General features: G+C 41.3%; 1 protein-coding gene across 1 annotated transcript in view; it reads right to left on the bottom strand.

Annotated features, from left to right (window-relative positions):
• Positions 1 to 10,049, bottom strand: part of ERC2 (ELKS/RAB6-interacting/CAST family member 2) — an 858,283-nt gene extending 848,234 nt beyond the window's left edge. The window contains 1 exon segment of the mRNA XM_038411791.2: positions 9,809 to 10,049. The gene's annotated coding sequence lies outside the window, so the exon portion shown is untranslated.
• Positions 10,050 to 18,571: the final 8,522 nt, after the last annotated feature.

Here is an 18,571-nt window from a genome sequence, read left to right as displayed (position 1 = left end):
TGACAGAGCCAGAAGAGTACCCAGAAGTCACCTACTACAAGACAGGGCCAACAAAGAAAATAACAGAACGCCACTAGCCATCACCTTCACCCCCCAACTAAAACCTCTCCAACACATCATCAAGGATCTACAACCTATCCTGAAGGATGACCCATCACTCTCACAGATCTTGGGAGACAGGCCAGTCCTTGCTTACAGACAGCCCCCCAATCTGAAGCAAATACTCACCAGCAACCACACACCACACAACAGAACCACTAACCCAGGAACCTATCCTTGCAACAAAACCAGTTGCCAACTGTGTCCACATATCTATTCAGGGGACACCATCATAGGGCCTAATCACATCAGCCACACTATCAGAGGCTCGTTCCCCTGCGCATCTACCAATGTAATATATGCCATCATGTGCCAGCAATGCCCCTCTGCCATGTACATTGGTCAAACTGGACAGTCTCTACATAAAAGAATAAATGGACACAAATCAGATGTCAAGAATTATAACATTCAAAAACCAATTGGAGAACACTTCAATCTCTCTGGTCACTCGATTACAGACCTGAGGGTGGCTATCCTTCAATAAAAAAACTTCAAAAACAGACTCCAAGGAGAGACTGCTGAATTGGAATTAATTTGCAAACTGGATACAATTAATTTAGGCTTGAATAGAGACTAGGAATGGATGAGTCATTACACAAAGTAAAACTATTTCCCCATGTTATTTCTCCCCCCCCACCCCAACCCCCACTGTTCCTCAGATGTTCTTGTTAACTGCTGGAAATAGCCTACCTTGCTTGTCACCATGAATGGTTTTCCTCCCCCCCACCCTCCTCCCCCCGCTGCTGGTGATGGCTCATCTTAAGTGATCACTCTCTTTACACTGTGTATGATAAAACCCATTGTTTCATGTTCTCTGTGTGTGTATATAAATCTCCCCTCTGTATTTTCCATCAAATGCATCCGATGAAGTGAGCTGTAACTCACGAAAGCTTATGCTCAAATAAATTTGTTAGTCTCTAAGGTGCCACAAGTACTCCTTTTCTTTTTGCGAATACAGACTAACACGGCTGCTACTCTGAAATCTGAATGACAATAACACTAGCAGTTTTCAGAGGTAAAGCTACCATTTATCTTACTCTCTTGTAAGATCTTTTGCCTCCCTTTATCTTTTCATGCTTATATCCTAAATTTTTAGATTTTTTTAATTTAATTATTTTAAACTCTAAAGCACAATCTTTCCAGTCATTTTACTTGCTAAAGATACTTATTTCTCCAAACACCAGCCACTAAGTTCTATTGCAGCATTGGGCCATGAGTAGTCAGAGCAGTACCATAAAATGTGCTAGTATGACATGCAAACAAACAGTTTAAAACTTTTAAATATGCACATAGACATATTAGAAATGGAACGGCACTTGAAAAAAAATAGTGATTTGGTCATTAAAGAAAGAAGACAGGCTGGCCAGAGAGTAGTTGTTCCAAATTCTCACTTAAAATAAGTGCTATACTGTAAAAGTAGATTTCTTGGAGAATGGTCTGTGTTAGCCCAGAAAATTCATCTGTTCCTTATTTCCAGAACATGACTTCAGAAATGAGGAATTTCTCTAGGCAACTGAAGGGCAAATCCACCTAGGCATTCAAGGACCGTTTACAACCCTACTGTGGAACCAAGCTCTTATCCTCAGATGTACCCTACCCACTGCCATAAAAAGTCCTGCTGGAACCAAAGGCAGGTTATATGCTACTAAGGACTGCTGCCTGGACCCTAAGACAATCAATATTTCTCCACTGTCCAGACTCCCCTGGAAAGAGATTGGATATCTTTAGATGAAAAATGACAGGAAATTAAAGCCATTTTCACCAACACAAGGTCCAAAAGATCTCTCATGGGTGGTAGTATGCTGCCATGCAAGTGTATTAGCATAGCGATTCTCTGCCACAAAAAACACTGTCACTATGGGAAAACCTTTTCAAGAGCAACATCAACAGACATAGATAAATGGGGTTCTATAGATATATTGAATGCATTATAGGAGATGGTTCCAGAGACGAACACAGGGAATCAGCAACCTCTCTCCAAATTCTGGATACCATGGCTGACAAGGCCTAACTTGAATCACCATGATCCTTGCTGGACCAAGTTCTTCATGGAAAAAGAAAAGAATCAATTATTACTTTAAGAAGTAGGGATTAGAAATCACAGGCAAATAAACCAAGTAAATTGGTAGACTTCCCTGAAAAGAGCCCAAACTGTTACACTAATTCTAAATATCTTCTGAAGCTCTTACCTCTGTCCTTTACACTGGAATTTATCCAAAAATAAAAAGCACCAGTTGTCTGGTATAAATAATAACACAGAGCATGAGAGTTGAAGCTCAGGAACCAATATTTAGTAGAATGGAGATGCATACCCAAATTTTTTCCATACAAATGCACATTTGATATCTACATTTATAGCCTTGCTTAGACCGCAATTATAGCCTATAACCATTCCAATGCAGAACAAAAAAATACCCAATTTACTTCACACCTTAGATATGGACAGCGATAGTCTAGCATAAATCCAATCCACTTTACTTCAAAAGGATCATTTTTTAAAGAGTCATTAATACACACTCAAACAAAAAGTGAACCCAATTAAAGGCAAAAATGCTCTGGAACAATTTTAATTGATTTTTCTGCTGATCTATATTTTCAATTTCTTCTTTTTAGTATCGCCCAGAAGAATCACCAATGGTAGTACAAACTGGAGAGGGACAAAAAGGGGGTGATGGTTTTGCTTTCAATTTTGTAAAGTCTCAGTCACTGAGTTTTAATTTTGCAAGCCTGAAACCAAAGCTACTCTGTACCCATGGTTTTTGATGCAGTTTCTAAGAATGTGGTGTATTTTACATTTCCATATTTTCCCTGCTGACCGGTGATTCTCAAAATGAACTTACCCACTTTTAAGTAACATTTGTCCTGCTTCAAGGACTATGAACAAAATAAAAGTGAAAAAAAACATGAAAATCCAGCATTAACATTGCAAACTAAAAATCAAAGCATCTGGTAAGCCACGCTCAGCATTGCCAAATACACATAACAGCATCCAAAAGACTATCATATATATTGAAAAAATACATTGAGGATACACACTAAAGAACCCCGAAGACTGGAAAAGATATACATAAGAGCACACATCAGCCTCAACACTACAAAAATGCATGCAAGAATATTACAAAGTTGCTCCTGGTATTTTTAAAGTGAAAAAAAATTACTGACTCTGCCCGTCACAGTCTATGTTAGATCAAAAACACAACATGTTAGGATGGATAGAAGTACTATAAATATTGGGAGAGAAGTTGTCTCTGAAGAAGACATAGACAGGCCTTAGTGGCCTTAGATCTCTTTCTCCTTTTCACCTTGGGGGAATGCTCCTCTGAAATGCTTCCAGCTCCACATGCATGGCCAGTTAGAAAGGCAGAATTGTAGGATCTAAATAAGTGGATGAGACAGTGGAGTTGGGAGGAAGGATATATTAGGAACTGAGGAACCCAGTGGCCACAGTTCACCATTCCCGGCCACTGGGAGCTGCGAGCAGCCGTACCTGCAGATGCTCAGGTAAATAAAGCATCTCGTGACCTGCCAGGGGCTTACCTGAACAAGCCACGAGCCAAGTTTGGGACCCCATGCTCTATATCCTAATAAAGAAGAGAGGATAGAAGCTGAAAAAGTATAGGTTGGAACTGAAGATAAACAATCTAACAAAAAATAATCCCATCCAATTACATCACATGAAAGCAGACAACTAAATATAGACAAATTTTATAAGGGTTGTCTTCAAATGTTAGAAGTCTAAATACTAAGATGGGTGAACTTGAGTGCCTGGTATTATTAAATAAAGATAGTGATGTAACAGGCATCACAGAAACTTGATGGAACTATAGTAATCAATGGTGGTATATCAGGGTACAAAATATATAGGAATAAAAGATAGTTGCACATTTGGGGGAGTAGCACTATCTGTGAAAAAGCAAAAAGAGTCAAACATAGTAATAATCTTAAATGAAAAATCAAACACTACAATAGAATCTCTATGGACAGAAATTCCACGCTTGAATAATAAGAGTATAGCAGAAGGAACATACCACCAATCATCTGATTAGGATGGTGACAGTGACTGTGAAATGCTCAGGGAGACTAGAGAGGCTTCAAAAACAGAAAACCCAATAATAAAGAGGGATTCCCCAACTGTTCACATATTGACTGGGTAAATGTCGCCTCAGGATGGGATTCAGAGATAAAATTTCTAGACATCACTGTTTCTTGGAGTAGTTAGTCCTGGAACCCCACAAGAGGAGAGGCAATTCTTGATTTAAGCCTAAGTGCAGAACACTATTCGGCCCAAGAGCAGAACTACTCAGTAATAGTAATCATAATGTAATTAAATTTTACAATCTTTAAGGAGGAGGGGAAATACCAAAGAAATCCACCACAGAAGCATTTAACTTCTAAAAGGGGAACTACACAAAAATGAGGAAGCTATTTAAACAGAAATTAAAAGTACAGTCACAAGAGTGAAATGCCTGCAAGCTGCATGCCAACTACAGTAAACCTGCCTTAGAGACCACCTCTGAAGAGAAACCACCTATCATGAGTGACTGCTTGCAGAGGCCTTGGAATACTACCACTCTCTGGTGTTCAAACCTTTGAAGAGAGACCACCTCTTACAAGCAACCACTTTTGCTAACTCCCGTAAGTGGTCGCTCTTCGCAGCTTTTACTGTATTTGAAAACATATATACTCCTCACCCAAAAAAAAACAAAACAGTAAGGAGACTAAAAAATGTCACCATGATTAAACCACAGAGTGGTCAGAAGCAAAAAAGCATCCTTTAAAAATTGGAAGTCCAATCCTACCGAGGAAGACAGACAGGAGTAAACTCTGGCAAGTAAAATGTAAAAATATAATTAGGTGGGCCAAAAAATAATTTGAAGAACAACTAGCAAAAGACAAAAAATCAACAGCAAAAAAAAAAATGTGAAGTACATCAAAAGCAGAAAGCCTGCCAAACAAACAATCAGTGCAGCGACTGGATGATCAAGGTGCTAAACAAGCACTCAAAGAAAGAGAACCATTGCAGAGGAGTTAAACAAATTCTTCGCATTGGTCTTCACTGCAGAGAATGTGAGGGAAATTCTCACATCTAAACCATTCTTTTTAGGTGACAAATCTGAGGAACTGTCCCAGATTGAGGCATCCATAGATGAGGTTGTGGAACAAATTGATAGATTAAACAGTAATAAGTGACCAGGACCAGATGGTATTCATCCAAGAATTCTGTAGGAACTCAAATATGAAATTGTAGAACTACTAGTTGTGGTATGTAACCTATCAGTTAAATTAGCCTCTGTACCAGATGACTGGAGGATAAATAATGTAATGCCGATTTTTTTAAAAGGCTCCAGAGGTGATCCTGACAATTATAGCCTAACATCAGTATCAAGCAAGTAGGTTGAACCTATAGTAATGAACAGAATTATCATATATATATATATATATATATATATATATATATATATAAACACAATACGTTGGGGGAAGAGTCAACACTGCTTTTAAATCTAATAGAATTCTTGGAAGGAATCAACAAACATGTGGACAATGGTAATCCAGTCAATATGGTTTACCTGGTCTTTCAGAAAGCCTTTGACAAGGTCCCTCATCAAAGGCTTTTAAGCAAACCAAGCCAAACCAAGAGGGAAGATGGATTAAAACTGGTTAAAAGACAGGAAACGAAGGGCAGGAATAAATGGTCAGTTTTCAGAATGAAGACAGGTAAATAGCACAGCCCCCAAAGATCTGTACTGGGATCTGTGCTGTTCAACATAGATTCATAGAGTCAGATATTAAGATCAAAAGGGACCATTATGATCATCTAGTCTGACCTCCTGCAAAACGCAGGCCACAGAATCTCACCCACCCACTCCTACAAAAAACCTCTCACCTATGTCTGTGCTATTGAAGTCCTCAAATTGTGATTTAAAGACTTCAAGGAGCAGAGAATCCTCCAGCAAGTGACCTGCACCCCATGCTACAGAGGAAGGCAAAAACCTCCAGGGCCTCTTCCAATCTGCCCTGGAGGAAAATTCCTTCCCAACCCCAGATACGGGGATCAGCTAAACGCTGAGCATATGGGCAAGATTCACCAGCCAGACACCCAGGAAATAATTTTCTGTAGTAACTCAGATTCCACCCCATCCAATATCCCATCACAGGCCATATTCATAAATGATCAAGAAAAGGGTCAACTGTACAAAATAACTCAAGATAGTTAAGTCCAAAGCTGGCTGTGAAGAGTTACAAGAGGATCTCACTAAACTAGGTGGTTGGGTAACAAAACAGCAGATGAAATTCAAAGTTGCTAAGTGCAAAGTAATGCACACTGGAAAACATAATTCCAACTATATATACAAAATGGTGGGGTCTAAATTTCCTCAAGAAAGAGATGTTGGAGTCATTGTGGATAGTTCTCTGAACTTGTCTGCTCAACGTGCAGCAGCTGTCAAATAAGCCAACCATTAGGAAAAGGGACAGATAATAAGCCAGTAAAATTCAGAATGCATGCAGTTCTGGTCATCCCATCTCAAAAACGGTATTAGAATTAGAAAAGGTACAGAGAAGGACAAAAAGTTATTAGTGGCATGGAACAGTTTCTGTGTGAGGAGAGATTAAAAAGACTGGGACTGCTCATCTTAGAAAAGAGACGAATAAGGGGGGATAGGATAGACATCTATAAAATCATGAACAGTATGGAGAAAGTGAATAAGGAATTATTATTTACCTCTTCACATAACACAAGAACCAGGGGGTCATTGTAACCCAGTTACAATGAAAGCTTATGCTCTAATAAATTTGTTAGTCTCTAAGGTGCCACAAGTACTCCTTTTCTTATTGTAACCCAGTGAAATGAATAGGCAGCAGGTTTAAAACAAACATAAGGAAGTACTTCACACAACTCAAAGTCAACTTCTGGAACTTGTTGCCAAGGGATGTTGTGAAGGCAAAAATATAACTGGGCTCAAAAAAGAATTAGATAAGTTCATAGAGGATAAGTCCATCAGTGGTTATTAGCCAAGATGGTCAGGGCAACCCTGTGTGGGTGTCAACAAACCTCTGATTGCCAGAAACTGGGACTGTACAACAGGGAATGGATGATTCAATAATTGCCCTGTTCTGTTAATTTCCTCTGAAGCATCTGGCACTGGCCACTGTCAGAAGACAAGATACTGGGCTAGATGGATCATTGATCTTACCCCGTGTAGCCATTCTTATGTTATGGGAACAGTAGAACAGTTTAGGTGGGCAAAGCCTTTTCTCCCACATAGGGCAGCTGAAGAACTACTGAGGGAGGGTCTGCAAACACACAAATGTTGGAGGTGTCCCTCTAAATCCTTCTACTTCCACAGGGCAGTGAGAAGACCTGGAGAGTCAATTTCCTATACCAGCATAGGGGAATCAGGGAATTGGGCCTTCATATCAACATCCTAGCAGCACAGATTTGCTTCCAGCACCAACTGGACAGCCAGTGGAACTAGAGTGAGTCTCTTCCCACCCCCAGACCATAAAACAGTGAAAGGATCTGGGAGACTGTCTGCCTCACTGCTACCACATAAGGCAATAAGAGGGCCTCCAGGGACTCTTTCTCCCCTCCCCTCCAGGGAAGTAAGGGAAGGGGAAGTCTCTCCTCTCCCCCAGGAGGCACTTCAGGGGACCTATGCCAGAACATATGTTTTTCCTCACTCATCCATGGGGCAGTGAGGGGAGGTGGGGCAAGTCCTTCCCTTGCTACCACAGCAGTGAGAGGAGCCTGGGAAGGAGTTTTACCCCTCTGCCCCAGCGCAACGAGAAGCACTAGGGGAGAGAATGGTTTCAGAGTAGCAGTCTCTCTAGGGGAGAGAAGTGTCTCACTAACAGACCCCACGGAAGAGGGGAATCTCTTTTCCTCTTCCCAGAGAGAGGACAGTGAGGGGAGCAGTGGTGAGCCTTTCGTCCACCCCCTCCTTAGCAGAGGAAGAGATGGGGGGCACTCTTTCCTCTCCTGCTCGGGGCTAGCTAAGGGAGAGGGGAAGCCACCTCTCCCGTTCATGGGGTGGTGTCTCTCCTCCTTGCCCCAGCGGGCAGAAAAGGGAGCCGAACTGAGCCCATTTCCTCCCTAGCTATCCGGGAGCCAGCGGGCGGCGCTGTGAGGCGGAGGGACACTCGCCCCTGGAGCGGGAGGGAGGGGTGGCAGGCGGCAGCTTCTGGCCTCCAGAGAAGCAGGAGGAAGTTTCCCGCTCCACCTGTGCACCGCGAGGAGTTGCAGCCTTCTCGCTCCTGGAGCAGGCTCGGGGGGGAGAAAAAGCACCTCCCCGGCCTCTGGGGTCGGCTCACACACGTGCCATGCAAGGAGGGGAGGGGGGTGGAAGCTGCAAGAGTCCTGGGGGCTGGTGGGGCTCTTCACCCGGGCACGCGGGGGGAGGGGGAGCCGGGGGGCCTCTCGGTGCACTGAGGGCTGAGAGGGAGCCTAGGATTACGGTGGGTGTCTCTCCCTAATCGCCCCGGGCGGGGGGTGGCTGGGGAAGGCACTAGAGGAGTTGTCTATGTCCCTGTGATGGCAGGGCGGGGGAGCTGGCGCGTAGCACGTCCTCCCCTCCCGCGGGGTGGCACGGAAAGGGGGCCGAGGCAGGTGCTGAGTCTTTCTACACCCCGCGCGCCCTAGGGAAATGAAGGAGCCCCGCAGAAGCCACTTGGGGGGGGGGGGCGCTGCCCGCCTGTGGGGGGAAAAGGGGGCTAGAGAAGGCTTCCTCCCCCTTTCGGTGGAGCAGTGGGGAAGGGGGGGGACGGGGATCGGGCCCGCAACTGATTGGAAAAATAACAAATGGTTAAGTGAAACCCTTGATTTAAAAAGCCAGAGCAGAAAACTATGCCTGACAAGTGAGATTTGCCCTCCTCTTGGCTGCACGTAGTGGCCGTGCTCATTGCAACGAGCCAGTTTCTGCCAGTGCAAGTGGCCTGTTGGATTGTCCATCAAGAGGGAAATATCAATTCGCCGCTAAGGGAGTAGATTCCCTTCCATCCATCACAAGGCTTAGCAGGTAGCCGCCTAGAAATCAATCACACACTAATAAAACAGACACCACCCTTCTCCCCATCACATTACTCCAGCTCTTTAAGAAAAAAAAAATGTTTGTATATTTCCTGGGCTTTATCATCTGCATCATAATCTTGGGCCACCTAAAATGATCCTTAAACCCACACAGCATTGTAAACGTGCAATCCCACTAAGTATTCATTTATTATATAACTGCAAAATAATATCCTGTTAGTCTGACTCTGATTTCCCTTTCCCAGACACAAAAAGAAAAAATAAATCAGGTTTTTTTCTGACAGTTTGTCTTTAAAAAAAACCACCAAGCTTTACAAATTATATGAGCTACAAAGCTAGGAATTTAAAATTCTCATCAAGTCCATGCTAGACTTTAATACAATAATAATAATATTTGTAAACTGTTCACAAAAATGACAATTATATGGCTGATTTTAGGAGAAATTGCAAGAAAGGTATGTAGATGATTCTGTAGGGAGAGGCACTCATTGCTACTAGAATAAGATGTGCACTTGGTCACATTTATTGCAATATATTAAAGGGATGAAAAAACCTTTTTTGCCATTTTTTTCTTCATTTTCAGCCACTACATAATTTTAGATAGCCATATATAACAATTTTGTTAATCAGAATTAATACACAAAAATCTATTATGGCCATATTCTTGCTTAAGCTTCTCACCTTTCAAATCATTGCATCTGTCTTTCCTCCTCACATGGATTTTACAACATCAAGTCTAGCTGACAGCTGATTACACTGAGGAAAGAGGCAGCCTGGAGAGCTGGAACAGGCGAACGTTTAAGAGGCAAGGGAGAGAGAGAGTCTGCTGCAGTCAGGAAAGGTTTGTGTATTTCTATCCCTCGTCTTTCTGTCGCTCAGCTAGTCTCTCTCAATAAACTGCGAGCCTGGCTCTCTGGTTTGCTAGTCCCTGACTCAACATTCCCAGCATTCCCGAGGAGCTGGGTTTTCATTAGGGCTGAGCAACCTGCCACAAGGGGCAGCAGCAAACTCTTTAATAACAGAGCAAAAAGAGCTCTAGCAGCAGAAGCACGGGCACTGCAAGCCCATGGATTCCCACCCAAGTATTTGTCTCTGTCCACTCATTGCAGATCCAGGGGTTCCATTCTCCCCATCTAATATGTGTGGGTCTGAAAGGAAGTAGGGCTGATGTTATAAGATAGCCCAAAATTAAATAGTTTGCATGCAGAGCCAGTTGTGATTAAACTATTCTCTTGCCTCTATTCAAAAAGCCAACATTTTCAAAGCCACCTGCCTACATTAGGTGTATGTGTGTGTGTGTGTGTGTATATATATATATATATATATATATATATATATATAGGCCAAATTAAGGCTATGCGGGAGGGGGGGAAGAACAAATAGGAAATGAGTTATTTCAACTGCCAAATTAAAAGTTCAAGTATTCAGAGTCCAATTTATTTCACAAGAAATGTATTATGTTGCAAAATGCATAAAGAAACTGATACTTTTATTTATTAATTTATTTTATAAAGACGTGAACTAGGAAAATGTCCCTTAAAAAACAAACAAAACAAACATTCTGTTTCCTAGCTCTAATCACTGACTTTTCATGTTGGGGAATGTACTTTTTCCTTTCTGCTTCTCCCCCCCTTTGCTCACTATCATATTTTTTGTGGTCAAAATTATCATTTATATCATTGTATTATGACAGATTTACCTCAGACTACAGCTTCAAGACTTCTCCTCCACTCCAGGAATTTCACAAATAAATCACTGTCTGCCTCTTTTTAACCATGTTGCTGTAGGCTAATGTCTTCACAGAGCACTTCAGATCTGTGTTTTACTTTATTCCTGGCTCACCCATATATATAGACACTGTTGAACAGCTTGATTGGGACAGATTTTGTGGCATTTCTATAATAAAATATTATGCCCAATGAAGTTGATTTCAGCCAGTCAGATTGCAGACTGATTTAATCCCTGAGTGGTATGACATTTGCATTATCCAAAGCTAGCTGAAATCATTTTCTGTCATGAATATTCATTCAGAGATGTTACTATTCAAGACAATACTGGAATCCAAACAAACAGGACAGGGTGCATAATAAAAGTGTATCGTCCTTTAGAAAATATGACCCTCCTTGATAGGGTGACCAGACAGCAAATGTGAAAAATTGGGGTGGGAGATAATAGGAGCCTATATAAGAAAAAGACCCAAAAATCTGGACTGTCCCTATAAAATGGGGACATCTGGTCACCCTACTCCTTGATGCTTCTAGGTCTTTAGGTAAAAATACAATATGGGACTGAAATCCCCCTCCCCCCCCCGGGCTCAGGACATAACTAGAATAGAGACAGCAAGCATTATCACAATCTGATTGAGTCCAAATTTTACTCTTCAAAGGCTGCATATCTACATGAACAGATCTTTGCTGTAAGTACTTACCAAAAGTATGACTTGGTATAGAATAATGAATGTTCACATGGTCAAAAAACCAACTGGGAAGTGATTCTTCTTTCTAGATTTGAGGATCTATCAAGCCTGTTATCCATGAGGATATACTGACACCGGAAAATATAATTCACCTTCCTGAGTGGCATTTTATAGTAACTTTGCCTTATTTTCAAAAGTTAAATCCTATCCTGTCTACACTAGGGAAATTTCACAAACAATTTTTACTATTGTTAACAGCAGTTTTGCTCTACCATATTAACAGTGGGAGTTTTATTGTAGATGGGTCACCAACTGCTGACAGCATTTTAAGCACTGTGGCCTGATATATCCCTGAGCCAGTGTAGGAAAAAAGCAGCTTCTGGTCTCTGGGGTTGTGAGAGGCCAATTTGGCAACCACGAATTAGACAGTCATCTAACCTAGCTCGGAGCAGAACTAATCATAGCCAACACCCCATCTAGGGTTCCCAATATTGCTAACACCAAAGGGCAAAATTTCCCTAGTATAGATAGGGCTATTTGGTAGAGAACTTCTGGAGATTTCCCCCCTCCCCCCATATATTGTCAACTAGAGGCGGGGGAGGGCGGTGTGTGGAGAGACATTGGTAGAGGGGAAATATGTAGAATTATTAAAGCAAAGAGAGCTGCCAGGATTCTGCAGATACCCTGCATGGGTTGTTAGTAGAGACAACATGGACCCAAACCAAAATAGCAAATCCAAACCTTCCCAATCATTCAGTAAATTCAGACATGAATCTGAGCTTCTTAAATCAGGCCCATTTCTAGTTATTACTCTTTGGTGTTGAGATGTTAATATTAAGAATGAAGGGGAGAAAGCCTGATCAGATGAGTGATCAGCAACTACTTTTTCATATGGAGGAGTTCCTGGTATGACCAGTGAACAAGACTGTTTAGCCAGCTCTTTGAGGGAAGCAGTCAGGATTGCTTTTTATGTTATGTTGTTTAAACATAGCATAGCCTCTTTGCAGCCAGAGCAGCTAGTCAAAGTTCAGGGACCTGGGAATGTTCCATTGGAAGCAGAAATTGATGGAGTCTGGCATTTTCTTTGATGCAATGTTGTTTATATACAAGGAACATACAAAGTCCTACTTCTCTGAACACAGGAAAAACCAAAACAAGAGGAGTAGTTTCTTAGCTTACAGCCCAACCCTCTTTATTCAACAGATTCAATTGCTCTTGTTCTAGGTTTTTCCAGGGTCTCCCTGTGCTCTCTGGCTACTGCTTGGCTATTTTGCTCTTTTGCCTCTCCCTGTCTTCCACTCTTCAAACTCTTGGGGGAGTTCACAACACATTGTGACAGTTATTTTAATTAAAGAGTACATTCACACTCACTCTCAAAGAGGTTTAAACTCAAACCTATAACAAAGTTTCATCCAGCTCATATAAATATATTTATTAACATATCCACATACAATGTAATATGCAATGTCATGATATTTTTATTTTACATAATTTTTATTTTAATATATTTTATACATTTTAGGCATGCTCTGGCATATTTTCTGGTTGGTTTATAAATGATTTTTTTCTGAAGCCCTTTCTGTGTTGAAAATGTAGCAATACCTCATATCTACAATTCTTCATTTACATACCATGTATCAGAGGTTCTCAAACGGTGGGGAACACTCCAATAGTAGGTCATGGAGGAATGTTCAGGGAGGCCAGCAGTAACACCAGGCGGCTTGTGCCAGCCCTCACCGGAAGTGTGGGCAGGGAGCCCCACCTCCACCCCAACTCACCTCAGCAGGCCACCCAGCCTGTGAGTCAGTATCAAAATCCACCGTGGTCGTGCCGATTTCCACTCCTGACATCCTCTGCGCTCAGCACTGGCTCTGCCCCCAGAGACCATCACATGTACCTTCCCCCACCCTGAAAACCAGAGAGGGGAGGAGCAAGTATTGGCCCTGCTCTTGTCATGCAGTATCACTGCAAGGTAGAAGTAGCCCACTGCTGAGGAATCCTTGGCTGTGCCATTGGCAAGTATCTGTGTATTTGAAACTTACAAGTATAGGTAATTTAATTAAAGTTGTGTGAAGGTCTCTGTTAGGTTTATAAGTAGGCTATCGAGCATCCTTTTGCATGTGTCTGCTTTTGTCTGGGCTAGAGGTGTGCAACCAAAAACACAAAATGGGGTGCGGGGGGGGCCTCAGCTCAAAAAGTTTACAAACCACTGATGTATTGGAACCTCGGAAGGTCCAATTGAAATCAATGGCAAAACTCCTGTTGACTTAAATGGGAGCAAGCTTAGGCCCCAAAAATAAAATACACAAAAGAAAAAAGATAAGAAAATCCAGTTTTATATTTTCCTTCCCCATCTCTGTTTCAACTCTGGTTTTAGGAATATGTACCACCTAAAACACAGGGTTGTTTGATGGTATTTTTCTGTTCCATTTTTTTTATTATTATTTAAAAAAATTCAAAACATTATAAAAAGTATAATTTTCTGCTTTTCTTCATCTGCAAAACGTTCTTTTATTCTCACCAGCTCAGTCTCCTCTGCCCTTATCTGTGCCAACAACACTTCAGTAGCAGCTGGCCCCTTTTCATATTTTAGATTATATAAAAATAGTGAAGACAGGAGCTGTTTAGCAGACCTGTTTTTAAATAGGAATTCAAGTGTGAATGGAACATTGTCACTGCTGCTGCATAATTGAAAGCAGTAACAACAGGTGCATGCTTTAAAATAAGAGAAAAAACTGCATTAAAAATTTTGTTCCCATGAACCTTGTCCCTGCCACTTTCATCTGTACCTCCCTAGTGGCTGAGCTGCTTTCAGCTTTCACCTTTTACCATCTACTACAGAAGTTAAATCAGGAGCATTAAATAGCAGCCCATTGTTCTTTTTAAAACACAAAGTCAAAGTTGAAAATGGCTTGGAAAAGAAAAGTAATGCTCCCATTATATAAATGTATAGTGCACAAAAGTTTTTGGTCACAAAGAACAGTGCTGAATTAGAAATAATGCAGCAAAAGGCATGGAGATGATTAGAGACACACAGCAAGCTTCCAAAAGAGACAAAAATATAAAAAGCTAGGGCAGGACTGAGAGGTGTATTTTATTTGACAAGGAGCAAAGTAAAAGGATACAAGTACAGAAGCTGATAGTAGTACAGTATATGCTACACTAGTACAATGAAGGACAACCAATGATCCTATTTATCCTATCTTATAATTTAAAAATAACAAACAAAAATATCAAGGTGACGCACTTGATAAGTTCAATTTAAATGATGCTGATAATTAATCTCTGGAACTCACTGTCACAAGGTATTATTGAGGCAAAGACCTTCATGAATATTTAGAGGAATACACATTTTTATTGAAAAAATAGAGTCTGCAATTACATTAGTTAGGAAAGAAGTTATGATTCATAATATCAGCTGATTTCCAGCTATAATAAAGAAGGAATTTTGCCTTTATGGTACAGTACTGCACAATTGGTTAGGTGTGAAGAGAGAAAGAAGAGAATGTATGTGTGTGCCTGCATGTGTGTATACCCATCTTTTCATCAGATATAGGCCACTATTGGAGGCAGGATACTAGATGGACCATTAATGTGGTCTAGTCTGCCAGTGTTTAAAATTTTTTAGAAACAAATATTGTTTTTTATTGATTAAACAGGAAGAATGCACAATGAAGTAAAAACAAAAACTATGTAAAATGTGCATACAGATAACAGACTTGGATTATACTCTTAAAAAGAAAAAAATGACCAGAGGAGTTCTTCCCATTGCATAAAGCCTACTTTGTGCCATTTATGACAGACCATGCATCCTGTTAATAATGCATTTTGTGTACTTTTAAATGTACGAAAGAGACCAAATTAGAGGGAGAGGAGAATTACTGTCACATAAGTATACTTATACTCGTGGAATTAAAAGTAGAAGAAGAGCAGCACAACTTTAACTAGAGGTGTACAAAACGGATTTGTATATCTAACTAAAATTATTTACCAGGAGATGGTGACCAGATATTCATTAAGAGCCTGATCCAAAGCCCAGTGAAATTCCTGGGAGTTTTTTCCTTAATTTAAATGGATTTTGACTCATGTTTTAGTGGCCTAATCCTGAAGAGGTGCTGACTGCTGCAGTTCTCTGGAATGAGACAAGATGCTCGGGTGGCTCTGAAGAGTTAAAGAGATGGGGGGGGGAAAAGCCAGAATTGTGAGACCAGTGTAGCCAATAGTAATCATATGGAATCACATGTGGACTGGAAATGCTATGTACTGCATTTTGATTAAAATAAGGCTCATTTAAAAGAGTTTAAATATGAACTGTGGCTGTGGTTTTGCTGGTAAAGGAGCTCTTCTGCTTCCCCTTAATCAATACAGAGGCCTAGAAATGGTAGTTAACTCTGATTGTTGGAGACTATTTCTTTACCCTGTACACAAGAGATACTTCACACTTTGTTATCCTTAGGCAAGAGCTAATCCAATGTTGTCACCTTGGTTTCCAAAATTATTAGCTTTTTTTAAAAAAAAAAAAAGCCAGTGTGGCATTTAGGGACCACTTTAGCTCATGTTTAAAGAGTATGAGGAAAAGATGTTACTCAGGATGTATGTGAAAAGGAGTTATTGTGGAATTCACTAGAAAATGTACTGTAGAATTAACTTCCTTGTTTTTGTGCTTTTATTGATAACTGCATAATCAAATGGGTTTATTTTGCACCACATCTTACTTAAATTAGAAATAAAACTACTCTAGCGTGTGCTCCTGGTTTTACTGTGAACAGCAAAACCATTTCATAGTGAAAATAGTCAGTTCTAAAGCTCTCTTGAGTACCGTGTCCAAAAATGTGGTTATTAATGGGCATTCCCATAACATATTCCATATGTAACCCTTCTGCCCGTCAGAGTTGGCAGCAACAAGGGCCGGGTTCAGTATCTAGGAGTTCCGTTCCAACAACACAATAACATGATGCAAAACCAGCTCAAGCCACCACCCAGTGACCTGGGACAAATATATACCACCCCACCTAGGCGTCTCTGCTCTGCCAGCTGCTCCGCTCCACCAGCCGTCCCATGAGCCACTCCAGCCATCCCGCAAACTGCTCCACTCCGTCAGCTGCTCTGCTCCGCCAGCCATCCCGTGAGCCGCTCCAGTCATCCAGCAATATATCTTCAGGCCCTCCACTACTTAACACAGCACTCAGTGACTTCAGCTCTTAGTAATTTTAGCTCTTTAGTGATTTCAGCTTGTAGTAGGGGAGCCTCAGTGCTGGTACACCATTGGCCCATAGTGAATTCAGCTTAGCAGCCTGTAACAAGACTCCTAATGGAACCAAAATTAGCTCTGATATTCCAAAGTGGAAAGAGGAGAAGGTGCAATTGGTGTTTCAGACCCTCACCAGGGGCCATACCACCAGGTACTAATGCCTATCCCCAGCCTCTCTCCATTCACTGGGTTTTGGAACCCATGACCCTGGCCTAGCGAGTGCTGCTTAGTTGATAGCGAGTCCCTCCATCATAACAAAAGGTCAAATACAGTTCCGCTGTCCTTGATTCACATAATCAGGATAATAATAATCCTGCCCTTCCTGCCCCAATAACAGAGAAACTGGGGCTCCTACAGCAGCCAAAGTGACCGTCTAGGTTGGGTCGGTGTGCCTGTGCAAATGAGATCCTGAAGTTCTTTTCCACAACTCACCACCATATGTCAAAGTAGAGCTCATCCTGACTCTGCTAACACATAAATCTGAACATCTCCTACTCTAGTTCAAGTTCAGGAGGCCCTCAAGGATATCTTGGGAAAATCTTGAATTGAATTGAGTTATCATAGAGATCTAATAATTGAATCAATGACACTTTATATATTGGTTGCATCTATTTTCACGGGAGAGCTAGGGTAGCAATATTGACTATGGACAGTATTTCCTGCTCAGTGACTGAATGCTGCTGCTAGCTCTGACAACCTGTGCACTCCCAGACCCTGAGTAAAAAATTTCAAAAACACCTAAGGCCTATTTTCAAAAACAACTTAGACGTTTAGGAGCTTATGTCTCATTGAAAGTCATGGGATTTAGGCCCCAAGGCCCATTTCTTCAAAGATGTTTAGGCACTTAACTCCCATTGGTTGAGGATCTGGGCCTAAGTGCCTAACTCATTTTTGAAAATGGGACTTCGGTATAGAGGTGCATGGAGGTAAAATTTTCAAGAGCTCCCACCATCTCATCCCACATGAATAATCTCTTTTCTATTCCCCAGTTGTGTGCAGCCAGGGAGCAGGAGCTCCTTCCCTGTGTATCTAGACCAGTGAGAGAAATAAATTAAGAAACAAACTGAAAAAAAAAATTGGCCCAGGCAGAAATTTAACCTTCCAGGTGCTTTAATGCATTAGCTATTGTGCACTAACCTACAGTAACAATGTGCTGGTTGACTAACCTGATTCTTGACAATCTACAACAGAGTGGCAAGAAGTCACAAGTGGATCCATGCACAGGTATGGAGATTAGAAACATATAGGCTGGCCTGGCTAGCAGCCGTGCTAGGTATCCTGCCCAGTCACTGACCTTACATGGGAGAAATAGTACTCATGCTAATATCTCAGAGCTTCCATATTTATAGTAATTGGACCTGTTACCTTGCATCTTGGGTAGTCATTGACAACAATTAAATGTAGGTGTGAAGTGTTACTATTCTAACTTGGTAGCATTTTACATCCATTTTGCATTGGTTTAAGTGACTATAAAAGTCAAGGATAATGGAGAAGCAGGCCAATTTTATCTAAAATATTACTCCAGCCAACTTGTGATGACTGTTTACCTGTGTTTTTACACCCAATCCATCCCCCTAATATTCCTAATGAGTACATTTTCATCAAAATATAACAAGTTCCACATGGTTTTGATACAGAGCTATCCAACATGTCTGCTCAGGTTCAATCAAAATATTTTAAAAACATTGTCAACTTGTAACACTCACCTCTTGATCACCTCCTGCTGATGCTGTAGTCCTTCTCCCACTCTTGGTTGTCAACCTCAGTTGGTGGGTCT

This window comes from Dermochelys coriacea, chromosome 7 (assembly GCF_009764565.3).
Source record: "Dermochelys coriacea isolate rDerCor1 chromosome 7, rDerCor1.pri.v4, whole genome shotgun sequence".
Classification (NCBI taxonomy): domain Eukaryota; kingdom Metazoa; phylum Chordata; order Testudines; family Dermochelyidae; genus Dermochelys; species Dermochelys coriacea.
The sequence above is the reverse complement of the archived record's forward strand: the minus strand, read 5'-3'. Positions and strand labels throughout refer to the sequence as shown.